This window comes from Arachis ipaensis, chromosome B04 (assembly GCF_000816755.2).
Source record: "Arachis ipaensis cultivar K30076 chromosome B04, Araip1.1, whole genome shotgun sequence".
NCBI classification, from domain to species: Eukaryota; Viridiplantae; Streptophyta; class Magnoliopsida; order Fabales; family Fabaceae; genus Arachis; species Arachis ipaensis.
In genome coordinates this window covers 49,856,579-49,873,148 of record NC_029788.2, presented here as the reverse complement: position 1 = coordinate 49,873,148, position 16,570 = coordinate 49,856,579, and positions in this window count along the sequence as shown.

Below are 16,570 nucleotides of genomic sequence, written 5' to 3'. Positions count from 1 at the left end.
AAGTTTGGTTCCAATGTTGTTGTAAGGAATGGAATCTATAACAGGGACATGCATCAAGGTCAAAACAATCAAAGATGGAAGGAGCCACGAGGATCTGATCAACCCTTCCAGCAACAACACCTTCTAAGGTATCATGGACAACGACCATTCTACGAGGCATACCCAGACAATAGTTATGGTGGACACCTTCGTGACAAACCACCTCCACCAAATTACTATGGTTAAGAGCCATTCCGAGGTGCGTGCCAAGATGATAGATATGGTGGACCCCCTTGTCGTTACCAACAAGCCCCGTCATATGCCTATAAACCACCTCCTCAACATAGATTTGAACCACCATACTCACAAGCCAACTACAACCATTCACCTCCATATGACCCTAACCCGTACCCGCCCCAATTTCAATCCATTTACTTCCAAGAACCCGCACTTTCATATGCACCATATCCATGTCCATCGAACCAAGAATCACAGGATCGTCTCAAGGACACAGTAAACCAGTTTCATGCAACCCTTTATCAATTGGAGCAAGCGATAAATCGATTAGCTTCCAGTACGAATTAGACACTAGAAGCTCCGATAGACAGTAAAGAGTATGACTTTATACTGGAACAAGTGGAGGAAGCTAGAAATATCAAAAAAGAAGAATTGGTTGAAGACTTAGGAGACGCTGAACCTCCATAGGAATAAAGAATTGTAGATAATTCCGCCAAGAAATTTGCAACTGATGCTAAGGAGGATAGTGTACAACCCCCAAAGCATATACCTTATGAAGAACTAGACGGAATAGATCAAGAAGTGAGTTTCCTTGGTAATGATGATCATGAATCAAGCTCTCATAATGATGACCCTGCAGTCACAGATGAACTCTTTGAGCCAGAAGAATCTTCCCCAAGTGAGTATGAAGACGATGTGGAGGTAGACTTTTCTCAACCTCCAACTTATGACTTGAGTGATGAGGAAGAAATTGAAGACTTTGATCAAGACGTAGTTGCAGTTGAAGAGGTTTGTCAGGAAATGGAAGAATTCACAAAGGAGTACAAGGAAGTGGAGCTTGAAATACCACTGGAAACACCTCTCCCAAAGCCATTACCACCCAATACAAACTTCAAGTGGGTAAAATCCTTATCCTTTATCTTTACCTTTCCACTTGAATATGGTTTGCTTGAAACCGATGGCCAGCTTAGAGCTCTTTGTGGCTTTAAGAGTAAAAGGGAGATGGTTAGTAATAGAAGTTGGTATCCAAGGTTCAATACGGTTTCACGCTCCAATTAGAAGTGCAAGGATTGGTATAGAGCTCAATTTAATAGGTTTCGGAAGATGTTTGGGTATCTCAGTGGAAATTCAGGTTGTATACCGCCCGGTTGGAATAATGTAGATAAAAGCAAAGGTGGGTACAAAAGCAAGGTTTGGGATCCTAGAATTCATTTTGATAATCAACACCCCTGGAGCCTGAAAACCTACTTTAACTTACTCGAAAGCTTTACGTACCTAGTTTGGGACCACGGAGGCTATTGAAATTGCAAATGTTGGTGGAGATTTCTGGATGAGTTCAAGCACAAGCCACCATAACAAGGAATTTAACTAAAAGTGCTCGGTGGGAGACAACCCACCATGGTATGATCGCTCTTTTTAAATTTTAATTTTATTTTTTTTTGTTTGTTTTTAGTCTTATTTTATTTTATTTTCCGTAGTATCATTCATAACATCTGCATCAGCATCTGCATTTTGCATTCTGCATATTCTCTTAAAAAAAAAATCACACCACACGTGCGCATCGACCACGCATGGGCGTCGACTGCAAATCGACGTCGCCATCCAACGCCCAGAAAGATGGGTTGGAATCGTGTGGCTGGCATGCGTTAGGCACAATTTAGGCCACTGGTGCACGAATTATAAATCACACTTTTCACAACTCGTACCACTAACCAGCAAGTGCACTGGGTCGTCCAAGTAATACCTTACGTGAGTAAGGGTCGATCCCACAGAGATTGTCGGCTTAAAGCAAGCTATGGTTATTTTGTATTCTTAGTCAGGAAATCAGTGATAAGAGTGATTATATTTATGAAGAGTAAATAACATAAATTAAATAATACTTGTTATGCAGTAATGGAGAACAGATTGAGGATTTGGAGATGCTTTGTCTTTGAGTCACTGCTTTCCTTCCATCTTCTTCTTCACGCACGCAAGGCTCCTTCCATGGCAAGCTGTATGTTGGGTTTCACCGTCGTCAATGACTACCTCCCGTCCTCTCAGTGAAAAAGGTCCATGTACATGGCTAGTCATCTGTCGGTTCTCACTCGTATTGGAATAAGATCCATTAATCCTTTTGCGTCTGTCACTACGCCCAATACTTGTGAGTTTGAAGCTCGTCACAGTCATCCCTTCCCAGATCCTACTCAGAATACCACAGACAAGGTTTAGACATTCCGGATCTCAGGCATGGACGCCAATTGATTCTAGCTTTTACCACGAAGACTCTGGGTTCATGGGGTTGAACGCTCTGTTGTCAGGAGAGGCAATCAAACTCTTGAACCAGGAACCCAAGAGATATACACTCAACCTATTACAGATAGAATGTAAGTGGTTGTCAGGCACGTGTTCATAGGTAGAGAATGATGATGAGTGTCACGGATCATCACATTCTTCATGGTTAGGTACGAGTGAATATCGTAGAACAGAAACAAGCATGTTAAATAGAAAATAGAAGTAATTGCATTAATTCATCAAGACACAGCAGAGCTCCTCACCCCCAATCATGGGGTTTAGAGACTCATGCCATAGGGATACAATGTAAAACATAAAAATGTCATGTGGTACAAAATAGATCTCTATAATTTGTTTAAATACTGAACTAGTATCCTAGGTTTACAGAAAATGAGTAAACTATGATAGATAGTGCAGAAATCCACTTCTGGGGCCCACTTGGTGTGTGCTGGGGCTGAGACTTGAGCTTTACACGTGCCTAGGCTGTTTCTGGAGTTAAACGCCAGGTTGTAACCTGTTTTGGGCGTTTAACTCCAACTTATAACCTGTTTCTGGCGTTTAACGCCAGAATAGGGCAGAAAGCTGGTGTTGAACGCCAGTTTGCGTCTTCTAAACTCGGGTAAAGTATGGACTATTATATATTGCTGGAAAGCCCTGGATGTCTAATTTCAACTCAATTGAGAGCGCGCCATTTGAACTCCTTTAGCTCCAGAAATTCCACTTTGAGTGCAGGGCAGTCAGAATCCAACAGCATCTGCAGTCCTTTTTCAGCCTCAGAATCAGATTTTTGCTCAGGTCCCTCAATTTCAGCCAGAAAATACCTGAAATCACAAAAAAACACATAAACTCATAGTAAAGTCTAGAAATGTGATTTTTGCTTAAAAACTAATAAAAATATACTAAAAACTAAATAAATTATACTAAAAACTATGTAAAAACAATGCCAAAAAGCGTATAAATTATCCGCTCATCACAACACCAAACGTAAATTATTGCTTGTCCCCAAGCAACTGAAAATCAAATAGGATAAAAAGAAGAGAATATACTGTAAATTCCAAAATATCAATGAAACTTAGCTCCAATCAAATGAGTGGGACTAATAGCTTTTTGCCTCTTGAATAGTTTTGGCATCTCACTTTATCCATTGAAGTTCAGAATGATTGGCATCTATAGGAACTTAGAATTTACATAGTGTTATTGATTCTCCTAGTTCAGTATGTTGATTCTTGAACACAGCTACTTTATGAGTCTTGGCCGTGGCCTTAAGCACTTTGTTTTCCAGTATTACCACCAGATACATACATGCCACATACACATAACTGGGTGAACCTTTTCAGATTGTGACTCAGCTTTGCTAAAGTCCCTAATTAGAGGTGTCCAGGGTTCTTAAGCACACTCTTTTTTTTACTTTGGACCTTGACTTTAACCACTCAGTCTCAAGTTTTCACTTGACACCTTCACGCCATAAGCACATGGTTAGGGACAGCTTCGCTTAGCCGCTTAGGCCAGGATTTTATTCCTTTTGGTTTTAAGGGCTATTGGATTTTTACTCTTCCTTTTGGTTTTAAGAGCTTTTGACTTTTTCTGCTTGCTTTTTCCCTTTTCTTTCTCTCTTTTTTTTTTCGCTATTTTTTTTAATTTTTTTCTGCAAGCTTTTGCATTCACTGATTTTTCTTGCTTCAAGAATCATTTTTATGATTTTTCAGATTATCAAATAACATATCTCCTTTTTCATCATTCTTTCAAGAGCCAACATATTTAACATTCATAAACAATAATTTCAAAAGACATATGCACTTATAAGGATTCATAGGATGAATTTGAAAACATATGCACTTATTCATAAACAACAATTTCAAAAGACATATGCACTTATTCATAAACAAGCATTCATTCAGAAAACAAAATGTATTGTCACCACATCAAAATAATTAAACTAGTTTCAAGGATGAATTTGAAACCATGTACTTCTTGTTCTTTTGTTTTTAGAACAATTTTCAATTAAGAGAGGTGATGGATTCATAGGATATTCATAACTTTAAGGCATAGACTCTAATCTTTATTTATTATTTAATGGAAATAATATAATTAAGCATAAAAGTAGACACTTAGCAATAATAGAAACAAAAGACATAAAGACAAATGACTCTAATTTTAATACTCATATACTCTAAAAATAGATAAAAGGTTATCACAGAGTTAGGACTCAACAACCTTTATTTTGGGATGTAGATGCCTCTTTAGTCTGTGGGATGCTTGGTCCTTCAAGAGATAGCTTCTGATGCTTTAGTTCCTTCAGTTCACGCCCTTGCTCTTCTTGTTCCCTCGGCAGTTTGCAGAGCATGCTGTTTTGATTTTGCTGTTCTTCCTTCAGTTGATCCACAGCTTCTTGCAACTTGGTAACAGATGCTTCTATGCGCTCCCAATATTCAATTTGAGGGATTTCTAGGAGGAACTCCTGTGCTCTCCTCTTGATAGGGTCGTCCTGCACTTGTTGTCCTTCCATTGACTTTTTAGTGATTGGTTTCTCAACTGATACATACTCATCTACTCCCATCTTTACCCCAGCATCTTTACATAGCATAGAGATTAGGCTTGGATAGGCCAATTTGGCATCTTTGGAGTTCTTGTTTGTAATTGTGTAAAGCTCACAAGAAATCAGCTAATGAACTTCAACTTCTTTTCCCAACATAATGCAATGAATCATTACTGCTCTTTTGAGGGTGACATCAGAGCAGTTGCTAGTGGGCAGTATAGAACGCCCAATGAAGTCCAGCCAGCCTCTGGCGACTGGTTTGAAATATCCTCTCTTGAGTTGGTTTGGGACACCCTTTGTGTTGGTTGTCCATTTGGTCCCCGGGAGGCATACGTCCTCTAGAATTTTGTCCAAGCTCTTATTCGATCTTATCATTCTTCTATTAAAGGATTCCGGGTCATCTTGCAGTTGAGGCAGCTTGAAGATTTTCCTTATTTTGTCAGGGTGAGTGTGAACAATCTTCCCTCTGACCAGAGTTCGATAGTCATAGAATGCGGTTCCAGCTATTCTCTGCCTGTCTGTCTGCCACAGATTAGAGTAGAATTCCTGAACCATGTTTCTTCCCACCTTTGTTTCAGGATTAGCTAGGACTTCCCAGCTCCTGTTTCGAATTTGCTCTTGGATCTCCGGATATTCGTCTTTTTTCAGATCGAATTTAACTTCCGGGATCACTGACCTTAGACCCATTATTTTGTAGTAATGGTCTGAATGTTCTTTGGTTATGAACTTCCCTTGATTCCAAGGTGGTTTTGGAATATTCTCTTTCTTGCCTCTGGAGTTGGTTTGTTTTCCCTTAGGAGCCATGATCTTGGTGGGTATTGGCTTAGTGATCACGGATAAACACACCAAACTTAGAGGTTTGCTTGTCCTCAAGCAAAAGAAAGGAAAGGAAAGGGATAGAGGGAGAGCCAAGTTCGAATTGTGGAAGAGAGGAGGAGGCCGAACGAGGATTTAAAGGGAAGAGGGGTGGGTTTTCGAAAATTTTTGAAAAAGATATGATAGAAAGTGTGATTTGGAAAAGATAAGTATGATAGGAAAAGATGTAATTTTAAATTGAAAAGATATGAAAGATATTTGAAAAAAGATAGATTTGTTCTAAAAATATTGTGAAGATTTGAAAAAGATATTGATGAGTTTGAAAGAAATTTGAAAAAGATAGATTTGTTTTGAAAAAGATTTTAGAAGAGGTTGAAGAAGAATTGAGAAAGATTTAATTTATGGATTAAGATAATTTTAAAAAAAAAAAATTTTTGAAAGAAAAAGTTTAAAAAATGAAAGTATGGGAACATGTTTATGCAAGAAAAATGGATTGAAATATGAAAATTTGAAAAAAAAAATCAAGTTGGGAACAAAAACTTCCTCCCCTCCATAATCCTGGTGTTAAACGCCCAATTGCTGCCTGTTTTGGGCGTTTAACGCCCATCTGTAGCCTCTTCTGGGCGTTTAACGCCCAGCTGTTGCTTCTGACTGGTGTTAAATGCCAGAAATCTTTCGTCACTGGGCATTTTTCTGAACGCCCAGGATGCTGCAGGCATGGCGTTAAACGCCCAGAATGGTGCCCATTCTGGCGTTTAACGCCCAAAAAGGTATCTTTACTGGCGTTAAACGCCCAGTAAATGCTTCTTTTAGGCGTTTAACGCCCAAATATACCACTTACTGGCGTTTTCTTGCCAGTGAGCTCCTTCTCCCTATTTTGTATTCTGAATCCTTCTGTAACCCTGTGAACTTATGCAATTGATTCTTTACCTTAAAGATTATTTATATTAAACTTATATAATTAAAAATAAATAAATAAATAAAAAGCTTTGCTAATGGCTGGGTTGCCTCCCAGCAAGCGCTTCTTTATTGTCGTTAGCTGGACCTTGCTGAGCTTTTAATCTAGCCTCAGCCTTGAGCACTCTTGCTCAACATTGCCTTCAAGATAATGCTTGATTCTCTGTCCATTAACAATGAACTTCTTATTAGAATCAATGTCTTGAAGCTCCACATAGCCATATGGTGACACACTTGTAATCATATATGGTCCCCTCCACCGGGATTTCAGTTTCCCGGGGAATAGCCTGAGCCCAGAGTTAAACAGCAGAACCTTTTGTCCTGGTTCAAAGATTCTAGATGACAGCTTTCTGACATGCCACCTTTTTGCTTTCTCTTTGTAAAGCTTGGCATTTTCGAAAGCAGTGAGTCTGAATTCCTCTAGCTCATTCAGCTGGAGCAATCTTTTTTCTCCGGCTAAATTGGCATCAAAGTTTAGGAATCTGGTTGTCAAGTAGGCCTTATGCTCCAGTTCCACAGGCAGATGACAGGCCTTACCATACACAAGCTGGTGTGGGGAGGTCCCTATAGGAGTCTTCAATGTTGTTCTGTAAGCCCACAGAGCATCATCCAAGCTTCTCACCCAATCCTTTCTACGGGTACTTACAGTCTGTTCCAGGATTCTTTTTAGTTCTCTATTAGAGACTTCAGCTTGCCCATTTGTCTGTGGATGATATGGAGTTGCCACCTTGTGGCTAATTCCATACCAGACCATAGTAGAGTAAAGCTGTTTGTTGCAGAAGTGAGTGCCCCCATCACTGATTAGTGCTCTAAGGACACCAAACCTGCTGAAGATATGTTTCTGGAGGAACTTCAGCATTGTTTTAGTATTATTAGTGGGTGTGGCAATGGCTTCTACCCATTTGGATACATAGTCGACTGCCACCAGAATATAAGTGTTTGAGTATGATGGTAGGAAAGGCCCCATGAAGTCAATACCCCATACATCAAACAACTCAATCTCCAAGATTCCTTGTTGAGGCATGGCGTAACCATAAGGCAGATTACCAGCTCTTTGGCAACTGTCACAGTTATGTACAAACTCTCAGGAATCTCTATAGAGTGTAGGCCAGTAGAAGCCACATTGGAGGACCTTGGTGGCTGTTCGATCACCTCTGAAATGACCTCCATATTGTGACCCATGGAATGCCATAAGATCTTCTGTGCTTCTTCTCTAGGCACACACCTACGGATTATTCCGTCTGCACATCTCTTAAAGAGATAGGGTTCATCCCACAAGTAGTACTTTGCATCAGTAATTAATTTTTTCTTTTGTTGCCTGCTGTACTCCTTGGGTATGAACCTTGCAGCTTTATAGTTTGCAATGTCTGTAAACCATGGTGTTTCCTGAATGGCGAACAAATGCTCATCCGGAAAGGTTTCAGAGATCTCAATAGAGGGAAAGAACGCCCCTTCTACTGGTTCTATCCGGGACAGATGATCAGCCACTTGGTTTTCTATCCCTTTTCTGTCTCTTATTTCTATATCAAACTCTTGCAGAAGCAACACCCATCTTATGAGCCTGGGTTTTGAATCCTGCTTTGTAAGTAGATATTTAAGAGCAGCATGGTCAGTGTACACAATCACTTTGGATCCTACTAAGTATGATCTAAACTTGTCAATGGCATAAACCACTGCAAGCAATTCTTTTTCGGTGGTTGTGTAATTTTTCTGGGCATCATCTAAAACACGACTAGCATAATAAATGACATGCAGAAGCTTATCACGCCTCTGCCCCAATACTGCACCAATGGCATGGTCACTGGCATCACACATTAGTTCGAATGGTAATGTTCAGTCTGCTGCAGAAATAACTGGTGCTATGACCAGCTTAGCTTTCAGAGTTTCAAACGCCAGCAGACACTCTGTGTCAAACACAAATGGCGTGTCAGCAGCTAGCAGGTTGCTTAGAGGTTTTGCGATTTTTGAAATATCCTTTATAAACCTCCATTAGAATCCTGCATGCCCTAGAAAGCTTCTGATTGCCTTAATATTGGCAGGTGGTGGTAATTTTTCAATTACCTCTACTTTAGCTTGATCCACCTCTATTCCTTTGTTTGAAATTTTATGCCCAAGGACAATCCCTTCAGTCACCATAAAGTGACATTTTTCCCAGTTTAAAACCAGGTTAGTCTCTTGGCATCTTTTCAGAACCAGTGTCAGCTGATCAAGACAGGAGTTGAATGAGTCTCCATATACTGAGAAGTCATTCATGAAGACTTCCAGAAAATTTTCCACCATATCAGAGAAAATAGAGAGCATGCATCTCTGAAAGGTTGCAGGTGCATTACACAGCCCAAATGGCATCCTCTTGTAGGTAAATACTCCAGATGGACATGTGAATGCTGTTTTCTCTTGATCTGGGGATCTATTACAATTTGGTTATAGCCTGAATAGCCATCCAGAAAGCAGTAATAATCATGACCTGCTAGTCTTTCTAGCATCTGGTCTATGAATGGTAAAGGAAAATGATCCTTTCTGGTGGCTGTGTTGAGCCTTCTATAGTCAATACACATGCGCCACCCTGTAACTGTTCTTGTAGGAACCAGTTCATTTTTTTCATTATGAACCACTGTCATGCCTCCCTTTTTGGGGACAACTTGGACAGGGCTCACCCAGGGGCTATCAGAAATAGGATAAATAATCCCAGCCTCCAGTAACTTGGTGACCTCTTTCTGCATCACTTCCTTCATGGCTGGATTTAGCGGCCTCTGTGGTTGAACCACTGGCTTAGCATCATCCTCCAATAGGATCTTGTGCATGCATCTAGCTGGGCTTATGCCCTTAAGGTCCCTTATGGACCACCCAAGAGCTGTCTTGTGTGTCCTCAGCACTTGAAGTAGTGCTTCCTCTTCCTGTGGATTTAAAGCAGAGCTTATGATCACCGGAAAAGTGTCACCTTCTCCCAGAAATGCATATTTCAGGGATGGTGGTAATGGTTTGAGCTCAGGTTTTGGAGGTTTTTCCTCTTCCTGAGGAATTTTCAGAGGCTCTTTTATCTCCTCTGAATCCTCCAAATCAGGCTGAGCATATTTAAAAATGTCTTCTAGCTCTGATTTGAGACTCTCAGCCATGTTGATCTACTCTACCAAAGAGTCAATAAGATCAACTTTCATGCAATCTTTTGGTGTGTCTGGATGCTGTATGGCTTTGACAGCATTTAACTTGAACTCATCCTCATTGACCCTCAAGGTTACTTTCCCCTTTTGGACATCAATGAGAGTTCGTCTAGTTGCTAGGAAAGGTCTTCCTAGAATGAGAGTAGCACTCTTGTGCTCCTCCATTTCCAGCACTACAACGTTAGTGGGAAAGGCGAATGGCCCAACCCTGACAATCATGTCTTCAATCACGCCTGATGCGTATTTAATGGAGCCATCAGCAAGTTGGAGACATATCCTGGTTGGTTTGACTTCTTCAGTTAAACCAAGCTTTCTGATAGTGGATGCAGGTATTAGGTTGATGCTTGCCCTAAGATCACATAAAGCTGTCTTGTTGCAATCACCCTCTAATATGCATGGTATCATAAAGCTCCCGGGATCTTTAAGCTTTTCTGGAAAGCTTTTTAGAGTGACTGCACTGCATTCCTCAGTGAGGAGAACTCTTTCAGTTTCTCTCCAATCCTTCTTATGACTCAAGATCTCTTTCATGAACTTGGCATAAGAGGGTATTTGCTCAAGTGCCTCTACAAACGAAATCTTTATTTAAAGAGTCCTGAGGTAGTCTGCAAAGTGAGCAAATTGCTTATCCTGCTCCTCTTGGCGGAGTTTTTGAGGATAAGGCATCTTGGCTTTGTATTCCTCAACCTTGGTTGCTGCAGGTTTATTTCCTACAAAGGTGGTTAGAAAAGCCTTTTTAGAGGGGATGTTATCAGCACTTGTGTGTGTCTGATCCCTTACTGGCGTTTGAATGCCAGGGTTGGAAGCTTGATTGGCGTTGGACGCCAACTTCTTACCTGTTTCTGGCGTTTGAACGCCAGAACTGAGCTTCCATTGGGCGTTTGACGCCAGCTCCTTACCTGTTCCTGGCATTTGAACGCCAAAACTGTGCGTGGGTTGGGTGTTTAACGCCAGCTTTGCATCCTTTTCTGGCATTTGAATGCCAGAGTTATTCCTCTCTGGGCTCTTACTGTCCTCAGAGGGATTTTGGATAGTATTTTGCTCATCCTCTGTCAGTTGTTCTTTTCTTGGCTTTCTGCTGCTCTGAAGTGAGGTATTTAATGTTTTTCCACTTCTTAATTGAACTGCCTGGCACTCGTCTGTTATCTACTTTGATAACTGCTGTTTTGTCTGATTCAACTGTGCTTCCATGTTTTTATTAGCATTTTTAGTGTCTTGTAGCATCTCCTTGAATTCTGCTAGCTGTTTTGTTAGAAAACACAATTGTTGATTGAGTTCAGCAACTTGTTCTGGAGGACCAAGCTCAGTAGATACTGCTTTGGCTTCTTCTTTTATGGAGGACCCACTACTTATGTACAGATGCTGATTTCTAGCAACTATATCAATAAGCACTTGAGCCTCTTCAATAGTTTTTCTCATGTGTATAGATCCACCAGCTGAGTGGTCCAGAATATCAGAGCTCTTTCTGTAAGCCCATAGTAGAAGATGTCTAATTGCACCCACTCTAAAAACATTTCAGAAGGACATTTCCTTAGCATCCCTCTGTATCTCCCAGGCATTATAAAGGGATTCATCATCCTCTTGTTTAAAGCCTTGGATGTCCAGCCTTAGCTGTGTCATCCTTTTTGGAGGAAAATATTGATTCAGGAATTTGTCTGATAACTGTTTCCATGTTCTTATGCTTGCTGTAGGTTGGTTATTTAACCACCTTTTAGCTTGATCTTTTACAGTAAATGGAAACAGTAACAGCCTGTATACATCTTGATCTACCTCCTTGTCACGTACTGTGTCAGCAATTTGTAAGAATTGTGCCAGAAACTCAGTAGGTTCTTCCTGTGGAAGACCGGAATACTGGCAGTTTTGCTGCACCATGACAATGAGCTGAGGATTTAGCTCGAAATTGCCTGCTTTGATGGAGGGTATATAGATACTACTCCCATATGCAGTAGTAGTGGGGTTAGCATATGACCCCAGAGTCCTTCTGGACTGTTCATTTCCACTTAGATCCATGACGGAGAAAGGGAGATGATGTGAATTGCAAGTAAAATATATTTTTTTTTAATTAAAAATAACTGAGAAAAATGAAATAAAAAAAAGTAAAATAATTAGAAGATAAAATATAGATTTCTAAAATTAAAAGAAAAAGAAAATAAAAAGAAGTTTGACTGTTGAATTGACTAATTAATTGAAAAGATTTGAAAATTTTTTGAATATGATTTTCGAAAAAGATTTGAATTTTGAATTTTTAAAACTAAGATAAGATAAAATAGAAAGTTTTAAAATAAAAATCTGAATTTTTAAAGAAAAATTTCGAAAATTAATTGAAACAAAGTGAAAAGATATTTTTGAATTTAATGAAGAAAGAGAAAAACACACAAAAGACAGAAGACTTAAAATTTTTAGACCTAATGCTCCTTGTTTTTCGAAAATTTTGGAGGAAAAACACCAATGAACACCAAACTAAAAAATTTTAAAATCAAAATACAAAGAAGACTCAAGAACACCTTGAAGACTCACAAGAACAACAAGAATAAAATTCAAAGACTCAAGAACATAAAAAGAACACCAAACTTAAAACTTTTAGGAAAACTAAAATAAATTTTCGAAAATCAAAGAAAAATAACAAAAGAACATCAAACTTAAAAGTTTGGCACAAGATTTAATTAAAGAAAAATTATTTTTGAAAAAGTTTTAAAAATGAAATACTCAATTACCAAGAACATAAGCACAACGCTCTAGCCAATTGAAAGGAAATACTCAATTAGTTAACGTGGTAGTTAACGTGGGCAAAAGTCCCACCTGGCAGCCTGTCCATGCCTTCTTCAAACACGCATAACTTGAGCCAAAAAGCTCCAAATGAGGTGATTCCAGTGGCATTGGAAAGTAGGACTCCAGAGCTTTCCAAGCATATATGGCACTATATGGTTGACACTAAATTTGAGGGAGAAAACCTGCCCCGAAAGTGTAAAGATGAACATGGTATCAACCTGTAGTAAGGCCACCTGACCAATTCACCTTCCAAGAAGTGTAACTCGAGTTGTAGAGCTCCAAATGATGCGCTTCCAAAGGCATTGGAAAGTAGACATCCAGGGCTTTCCAAAAATATATAATAGTATGGGGTGAACACTAAGTTTGAGCTTCAGAAACTGGCAATAATGAATCCCTGATTGCTAGCGTTATTGGCACTCAAGTTTTTCATTAACGCTAGAAACTATGCCAGCGACCATATCCACTTCAAAGGAGCATAACTTGAGCTAAAGAGGTCCAATTGAGATGATTCTAGTTGTATTAGAAAGCTGACATTCAGAGCTTTCCAACGATATATAATACTCTATAGTGGACATGAAATTGGAGCACAAAAAAGAGGCATCTTTTAAGCCCCAAAAACACCAACTAGGCAGCAAGTGCAACGTTAGCCACAATAACTTTAGCACTAACGCCACACTTGTAGCGTTAGTGTGGCTAACTTTAGCACTAACTTTAGCACCTGGACCTCAACTTGACTCACTCTCTCTCAAGTCCACTTCAAAGCTCAAGCAAGCAAGCCCACAATTGTCAACCAATCAAGACCACAAGAAGCATCTAGAATAGGAATTTTCATTTAATTGTAATTTGCTTTTAATTTCATTTTGTAATTTAGGAGAGCCTATATAAAGGCCTTAGTCTTTACATTGAAAGAAATCGGGGGAAATTCTGGAAATCTTGGAATGGGGGATTGAAGAGGGGTCTTCGGACTCCCTCCCCTCACACACTTTTCCTTTTCTTTCTTTTCTTTGTACTTTTCATTTATGAATTTTGAAGTTTCAATTTTAGTTTTAATCTTCATCTTTACTTTTCTGCATTTTCTTTCTTTTCTATTTTTGTAGAGCAATGATCAACTAACTCTTTACATTGGGTTAGAGAGCTCTATTGTGATTCAATGGATTAAGTGTAGTTCTTATTCTTCTTCTTCTTTCTTTCCTCTTGATTTTACTAGAGAGCTTTCAATCTTCATCCAATTGGGTAGTTATCTTGGAAAAGAAACTATTCATACTTGGATCTCTTCTGAACCTTGAAAGAGGAATGAAGAAATCATTCTAGAAATGCTTTCTCATGCTAGACCAAATTGGGTGTGGATGGATATGTGACTATAATCCTTCCAACACTTGATTTGGGAAATGCATGTGGTATAATCAGTGACCATACTTCATCTCTTCTCATGAGCAATTGAGAGATTGAATTATTGCCAAGGAGATCAATGAACGCATTGATTGAGGAAGAGATGAGAATGAACTTGATCCGGAGGATTGCAATATCTCTTGATCCTAATGTTCATTTTATTTTTAGTTCCTACATTTACTTTTCTTGCCATTTTACTTTTCTGCACTTTATTGCTTTCTTTACTTTTCTGCCAATTTACATTTCCTTGTTGCTTATCACTCCAATTTGATTCGTCTAACTAGGATAATCAATTAACCATTGATTGCTTAATCCGTTAATCTCTGTGGGATTCGACCTCACTCTATTGTAAGTTATTACTTGACGACAATTCGGTATACTTGCCGAAGGGAGATTAGTTATGAGACAAGTTTTCCGTGCATCAATTAATAAAGAAAAATAATAAATTTTTGGAAAATTTTTGAAAAGAAAATAAAAGACTCTGACCCAAAAGACAAAATTTTCCTAATCTAAGCAATAAAATGAACCGTCAGTTGTCCAAACTCGAACAATCCCCGTCAACGGTGCCAAAAACTTGTTGCACGAATTGTAAATCACACTTTTCACAACTCGTACCACTAACCAGCAAGTGCACTGGGTCGTCCAAGTAATACCTTACGTGAGTAAGGGTCGATCCCACGGAGATTGTCGGCTTAAAGCAAGCTATGGTTATTTTGTAATTCTTAGTCAGGAAATCAGTGATAAGAGTGATTATATTTATGAAGAGTAAATAACATAAATTAAATAATACTTGTTATGCAGTAATGGAGAACAGATTGAGGATTTGGAGATGCTTTGTCTTTGAGTCACTGCTTTCCTTCCATCTTCTTCTTCACGCACACAAGGCTCCTTCCATGGCAAGCTGTATGTTGGGTTTCACCGTCATCAATGGCTACCTCCCGTTCTCTCAGTGAAAAAGGTCCATGTACATGGCTAGTCATCTGTCGGTTCTCACTTGTATTGGAATAAGATCCATTAATCCTTTTGCGTCTGTCACTACGCCCAATACTTGTGAGTTTGAAGCTCATCACAGTCATCCCTTTCCAGATCATACTCAGAATACCACAGACAAAGTTTAGACGTTTCGGATCTCAGGCATGGCCGCCAATTGATTCTAGCTTTTACCACGAAGACTCTGGGTTCATGGGGTTGAATGCTCTGTTGTCAGGAGAGGCAATCAAACTCCTGAACCAGGAACCCAAGAGATATACACTCAAGCTATTACAGATAGAACGTAAGTGGTTGTCAGGCATGCATTCATAGGTAGAGAATGATGATGAGTGTCACAGATCATCACATTCTTCATGGTTAGGTACGAGTGAATATCTTAGAACAGAAACAAGTGTGTTGAATAGAAAATAGAAGTAATTGCATTAATTCATCAAGACACAACAGAGCTCCTCACCCCCAATCATGGGGTTTAGAGACTCATGCCGTAGAGATACAATGTAAAACGTGAAAATGTCATGAGGTACAAAATAGATCTCTAAAAGTTGTTTAAATACTGAACTAGTATCCTAGGTTTACAGAAAATGAGTAAACTATGATAGAAAGTGCAGAAATCTACTTCTGGGGCCCACTTGGTGTGTGCTGGGGTTGAGACTTGAGCTTTACATGTGCCTAGGCTGTTTTTGGAGTTAAACGCCAGGTTGAAACCTGTTTTGGGCGTTTAACTCCAGAATAGGGCAGAAAGCTGGCGTTGAATGCCAATTTGCGTCATCTAAACCCGGGCAAAGTATAGACTAATATATATTGCTGGAAAGCTCTGGATGTCTACTTTCCAACGCAATTGAGAGCGTGCCATTTGGACTCCTGTAGCTCCAGAAATTCCACTTTGAGTGCATGGAGGTAAGAATCCAACAGCCTCTGCAGTCCTTTTTCAGCCTCTGAATCAGATTTTTGCTCAGGTCCCTCAATTTCAGCCAGAAAATACCTGAAATCACAGAAAAATACACAAACTCATAGTAAAGTCCAGAAATGTGATTTTTTCTTAAAAACTAATAAAAATATACTAAAAACTAATTAAATCATACTAAAAAATATGCCTTAATTGAAACAAAGAGTTGCGCCAAAATGGCGCTGAACTCGTGCACTTAGCACAATTCTGGTCGACGTGCTCGCATGCTTCACGCGTGCGCGTCATCTTCACCCATCCCTACTCGTGCATTCGCGTCAATGACGCTTTCGCGTCGTTGCACTTTCACCTCATGCACGCTCTCGCGTGACCCACCCGTCCGTGTGGATTTAAATTCCCTAACCCCTGATGCGAAAACCCTAGCCTCCCCTTCGCGTCATTTTCCACCCCCCAACCCCTCAACGCTTTCTCTCCCTCCTCTAACCTTCCACCCACCACCAGCCACCACCGTCGCCGACCAAGTCCACCACGCCGCCCTCACCCCATCCTCACGCCCCTCTTCCCCCA